Source organism: Eleginops maclovinus, chromosome 23 (assembly GCF_036324505.1).
Source record: "Eleginops maclovinus isolate JMC-PN-2008 ecotype Puerto Natales chromosome 23, JC_Emac_rtc_rv5, whole genome shotgun sequence".
Classification (NCBI taxonomy): Eukaryota; Metazoa; Chordata; class Actinopteri; order Perciformes; family Eleginopidae; genus Eleginops; species Eleginops maclovinus.
The window spans coordinates 23,737,990-23,744,204 of record NC_086371.1 but is presented as its reverse complement, the minus strand read 5'-3'; the positions used below and the strand labels follow the sequence as shown (position 1 = coordinate 23,744,204).

The 6,215-nt window shown below is 43.4% G+C and overlaps 1 non-coding gene across 1 annotated transcript; it reads right to left on the bottom strand.

Moving 5' to 3' along the window:
- Positions 1 to 2,670: 2,670 nt before the first annotated feature.
- On the bottom strand, positions 2,671 to 2,742 carry trnaq-cug (transfer RNA glutamine (anticodon CUG)). The gene has a single exon. It is a non-coding gene; the product is annotated as a tRNA-Gln (tRNA).
- Between the last annotated feature and the right edge of the window lie 3,473 nt (positions 2,743 to 6,215).

Here is a 6,215-nt window from a genome sequence, read left to right as displayed (position 1 = left end):
CTACTCCGGACCTCAGCCCGACATCAGCCCAAAGTCAGCAGCGGATCGTCACCGGTGTGTGGCTCCCCTCTACAGGCCGGGCCAGAGAGTGTGGCTCTCCACCAAGGATCTACCCCTACAAGTTCACTCCAAGAAGTTGGCACCGAGGTTTGTGGGACCTTTCCCAATTTCAAGAATCATTAACCCCTGCTCTGTGTGCCTAAAACTCCCCAGGCTTTGAAGGTCCACCCCACATTTCATGTGAGCAAATTCAAGCCAGTTCGAGAGAGCACTCTGGTTCCCCCCTCCAAGCCCCCTCCTCCACCCCGGATCGTTGATTGCAGCCCGGTGTACACGGTCAGGAAACTCCTGGCAGTTCGCAAACAGGGCCGAGGACAGTTCTTGGTCGATTGGGAGGGTTACGGCCCTGAGGAGCGCGCCTGGGTGTCCTCAACTTTCATTGTGGACAAGACATTCATCAGTGACTTTTATGATCATCACCCTGAGTAGCCTGGGCCGTCCGGAGTCGGCCCTAAAAGGGGGGGTACTGTTGTGTCCTGTCAAGTGTGCTAGGCTAGCCTAGTCATGTTTGTCATTGTCATGTTCTTGTTATGTTAATTTAGTATTTCATGTTCTCCCACTTCCTGTTTTATTCTGTACTTCTTGTCTCTCATTTCAGGCCCCTTTACTTCCTGCCTTGTGTCTCCTCCCATCCCCGCCCCTGATTGTTTCCACCTGTGCCCACTTACCTTTTGTATAAATTGTCCTGTCTCCCCTTGTCAGTTGCCAGTTCGCCTCGTTCGTCATGCGTGAAGCCAAGCTGTCCAAGCCCTTTTGAAATTGAAGTTAGTTGAGTTTTTTTTAGACTAGTAAGTCGGGTTTTCCTCCCATGTGAGTGCTTTTCTTTGGACCTTTGTACTCTCTGTAAGAATGATTTTTTTGTTCAAGTAAAGATTATTTTCTTTATCAACCTTTCGCCTCTGGGTCATGCATTTGGGTCCTCATACCGTTTGTCAAGGTTCATAACACATAGGCCTACCAAGGGTTGATAGTTACAATATGAACAGCCCCAGTGAATTGATGTCAGGAGTGGGATTTTAACCCACAAAATCAGCAACCTGAACTAAGCTGTGAAAACCACAAATGTGCTCTTTACATAGGCCTACCGTTGCTGACATTTCTTCCCACTGATGTTGGTACAACTTACTTTTCCAGTGAACAACCGTCAGGACTGGGATCTGAACTAGGGCTGGGCGATATATCGATATATTTTTAAATAAGATATGGAATTAGACCATATCGCATATATCGATATAGTTCAAAATTGCGCTGTAATACTTGCTTCAGGCAAGCCGTTGATCGGAACTCTCTGCACTGCTTCACGCACCCCGGCTCCGCCCCTCCACTTTCATGCACAGAGGGGGGAGGGGGAGGGACACTCCGGCACTCTTCAACAAACATGGAGAAGGCAACAACGTCTGCAGAGCGTACGGTGGAGAGCCCCTTGGTTGGTAAAAGAAAAAGCAGTAGCTCAATCATTTGGAGACGGTTCGGATACAAATTGTCAGACGAGCAACAAAACCAAGCTATATGTAGGGAGTGCCATAAGCACATTGCAGCCAGTGGTGGAAGCACTACGAATCTTTTTCATCACTTAAAAACGTGCCACAAAGTGCAATATGAAGAGTGTGTGAAACTGCGCGCTGCAAAAGCCACAGGCACAAGCCGTCCCCAACCCGACAAAGCTCCAGCCCCAAAACAAATCTCACTGCAAGCTTCATTTTCCCGCTGTGTGCCGTATGAGAAGAAAAGCGACAAGTGGCGTGCAATAACAAAGGCGGTGTCCTTTCACATTGCCAAAGACATGGTCCCTGTTGCAACAGTGGAACAGGTCGGGTTCAAAGAGCTAATTAAAAAGCTGGACCCGAGATACGAGCTTCCCAGTCGAAACTATTTTGCACGAGAAGCACTGCCGCAAATGTATAGTGAAGTCAGACAGAACGTTGCAGGCCGGCTCGCTAACGTCACCCATTTTGCGTTGACCAGCGATATGTGGTCAAGCAGGACGTGTGAGCCGGTGACTGGGCGATGAATACAGCTTGTCTCCAAACAAGGCTAATTTTATTTAAGATATTTTATTTATTTAAATGTGCACCTTACGGAGCTTTGTTATACAGTGTTTATGTTTAGATTTTATAGTGAGTTTTCAATAAAACTACTCGTATTTGGCTTTGACTTTGACTGAGCATTTCATTTCACAGCTCTCACTTTGCGGAAAAAATATCGGGATATATATCGTATATCGATATTCAACCTAAATATATCGGGATATGACTTTTGGTCCATATCGCCCAGCCCTAATCTGAACCCACGCCTCCAGTGGAGACCTTAACGCAGCGCCTTGGACCACTCGGCCATCCTGACATTTTTCCAATCTAATGATATGCTTTTTATTTATGTTTCAATAGTTGAATGATTCTTTGATGTTCTCTAAATAATAAACTGCTAAATGAGCCTTGTGCTTGGATTCTAAAACCATATTCGAGGTCAAAACCGCAATGCCTCAAAGATCCTGCCGTGAATCAGTTTGTTTAGGTGTAGGTCAGGCGTATTGTCAGAAAGTCAGTTAAGCCACAGTAACCTACACTTCTCTAGGAGAGCTAACCCTGAACTGCAATCCCACTCTCATTCAGGTCCCACCAAGACTTGAACTCGGATCACTGGATTCAGAGTCCAGAGTGCTTACCATTATACCATGGAACCACAAATTAGAGTAAGTGATAAAAAGAAATGCCAAACCTCTTTATGATGAGCACTGCAGCAACCCCAGTTTAAATCTAAGTACATTTTCAGGTTCCAACCTGTCAGATTTCAAAGAATGGGGTTTTTGATAGAATTCTTACAAAGACTTGAAACATTTACATGCTGAAAGTGTGCTGAAACATACAGTAAGCCTCCTCAGGGTGTTTCTGTCTCTGTGGTTTTATCTGATCTGCACACATTAACTAGACACACTTTTGTTATTTACTGTACAATACAGTATGTGAAATGTAGCCTCCACTCTATGAAAGGTCGTGTCTTCCTCACAGTGACTGACAATACTCACACACACCCTCACACACACACACAGCGGCAGGCGGGAGAGTCAGGGTGGCCCAGAGTCTCAGGCTGTTGTTTGAGATAGATTAAATATTGAACTGGAACTTTATGTAAGTATTTACATTTCTGGGGCTGTGCCGCCTCGAGGGCAGCCGAACAGTCACTAAATCATATTGAACTTACCCGGATAATTTTATGGATAGTCCTCCCTTCCCCTCCCAACCCTCCCGTCTCCCTCCATCTCCTTCAAAAGTCTTGCTTTGCCTCTGGGAGCCTAATGGGGCCACCAGGCCCTCTGTCCCCTTTTCTGGCAATTTCATGCGCTGTCGGACAAAAACGAGTTGACATATTTAAACATTTGCCGTGTATAAATGTTGAGGAAGGAACAGCAGCGAAAAGGGCCATTATTTGGATTTGTGCAAGGCTAAGAAGCAGCGGGTGGGGGAGTTGGGGGTTTCGTCTCAGGAGGCAAATAAAACAGCAGTCATCTTCTCGACATGTGGCTGTGGTATCACTGTAAGCAAACGGGAGCTTACTGGATGTTTGCACACCGAGATGAGAGCTAAAGCACGTTGTAGAATAAACAAGGGGAATCCTCTGGGAGCGTGTGCTAGCTAGACCCGGCTTTGCATGCCTTCCTGCTGGATTTCAACTAGAGTGCCTCTCACCATTAGGCCTCATTCAAAAGAGGAAGACACAGAGACAGGGAAAGGCTGAGTAACAGGTATAAAACTGCTAAGAGTGAAAAAAACAAAGGAGATGAGAGACGGAGACGCAAGGAGGTAAGCTGAGTGTGAAAATGACAGATAACTGAGAGAGAGACGGTGGATCCCAGAGACAGACGTGGTAAGAAGCGAGTACAACAAAGCAGCTCTCCCCTATTGAGCCAGATAACAGTATGAGTAATAAAGTTGACACATGGCTTTCTGTGACGGGTGCGGTGGCCCCTGACGCACCAACACCAGCCTAAATAAAGGAATCTCGCAGGAAACAAAACAAGAAAACACCAGAGCTGCTCTTCCCCCTGATTCTGACAACTGCAAACATAATGCACAAACAACCTCCCCCGCCACATACCAGCAGACAGCATGTGAATTAGGCTGTTCAACGAGGAATGTATTTCTTTTCTCTTTGTTAACCTGTCATACTGTATAGTCAACATAAAACATATTGGCTTTCTGCCTGAGCACTCTGAGGGGGAATAAAAGCAGCCAGGAACACAAAGGAATAGCTTTTAGATGGATGATTGTGATGCAATTTTCAAATTGTGCCCATGACATGCTCTAAAAAGCCTCTTTATGCTTGCAAGAGCAACATTAAGCACCTCCATATGCTGAAGAGTTTAAAAGCCTGTGCTATTTTTATTATGAAAAAGTCATGTCATGAGATTCCTGGGTTAGAAACATCTGTACGCTAGTGTTTCTCCTGCAAGTGAAAATGAGCGTTCCATTTCAAAGCTAAATAAATCTACTCTAAAGCCCCCTGAGCAACCCCTACAGCAGACACTGTTAATAAGAACCTGCGATACAGAGGTGATTTGTGGAATGAGGATGGTGATGGCAATAAGGTAATGCTTTTGGTAAAAGGTCAGAGGTTTTCTCAAAAGCCTTCATTCAAAGCCTTCTCCTGACTGTTTCCCTCGGCCTGATGATCTCTAACCAGAACTTCCGTGTTTATTTTCGGTCTTGGCAGTCCCAACTTCATTTAAAAAAATATAGATATACTGTAACCCTTAAAGACTGCTGGTCCTTGAAACCATTCATGGTGTTCCATTCTGTTGAACGAAATGAAAAGTGACAGGAAGGGAGCCGATTTAAAAGGATGAGAAAAAGAACACATTTAAACAGTTCCTGCTTTTACACCTCCACACACTTAGCCTAAAACTGTAACACTCACAAATTTAAGTTTTTCTTTGGATGTGCTGGAACTGTATGGCAGGCAATCAGATCACATAGTTCTAAGACATTGTGTTTGCAAAATGGACATGTCGTCAGTGTGAAGCTAAAGAGTCACCCTGTGTTCCTAACACAAAGAGTTCCCAAGAAATCCTCCAAATGTCCGGAAACTCTGCGCTTAATTATCAGAAATAATTAAGAGCATAATGAAAGTTTTGTAGGAAACAAGAAAAACTTAAATTAAATACCACATCTGGCATGTTACTTTGAACCAAGGAAAAGACTACTGGAAGTACCATGTACCACAGCCATCTTGAAATTAATCCTATTCCGGAAAAGGCTGTTCAAAAACAAAGTTTAAAAATGCTTACCAATTTAAAAACATTTAAAAACATGATTACTCTATACAGTTTATAAAACCATGCACTCATATCTAATCAACCTATAGAAATGAAAAAAAGGCGTCAACTTATACTAAAGAAGTATCAAACAGGCGTTTGTTTAATCATTGTAAGATCTGCTTTTATCCATTTTGAAAAATGAATCTTAATATATGATACATGAGAGGTAATATTTAGATGTATGGTTTTATTTCACATGTTTCTCTCCATTCTTCCTTCTGCCAATAATTTCACAGTTTTTTTATCTCTCCCGTTTCTGAGCGTACTCATGGGTCAGAGTGTCCGTGGAGGACCACACATTTTCCCGTCAAGTTTGTTTTTTATAAATAGCAAAGATTGCTTAGAAATTGGCGTAGGCCATATTACAAGCGAAAAGGAAAGACAGTACTGGAAGAAACATGTACCAGCCAATCTTGAAATGGACCGCATTTCTAGAAACCATTGAACCAAGTGTGAAACGATAGGAGAAGGAACACACTTCACATAATTAACTTAAGAAGTGTTGAGCAACGTCAAAGCTGTGAACCTGCGAGGGACGACCCCATTGGCCTCTGAAAAAGATGGTAATAAGGACAGCATCACTTTATCAAGTGTATTAAAGTCTTTGATGGACAACAACTGATCAATCCAACACATCCTCCAACAAGAAAAGTGCATCACCCTTCTAAATCACACAGGCATGTATTATTATGTTCCTCTTGTTGGCTTTATTGTAACATAAGGAAATCCTCCTGTGACTATTTCACAATTGACCACCTTTAAGGATAGGTTGTTTTAACATTAAGGCAACTAAAATGTTCCAGCTTTAGTCATAAAAATCATAATGCTTACCTGTAATAGC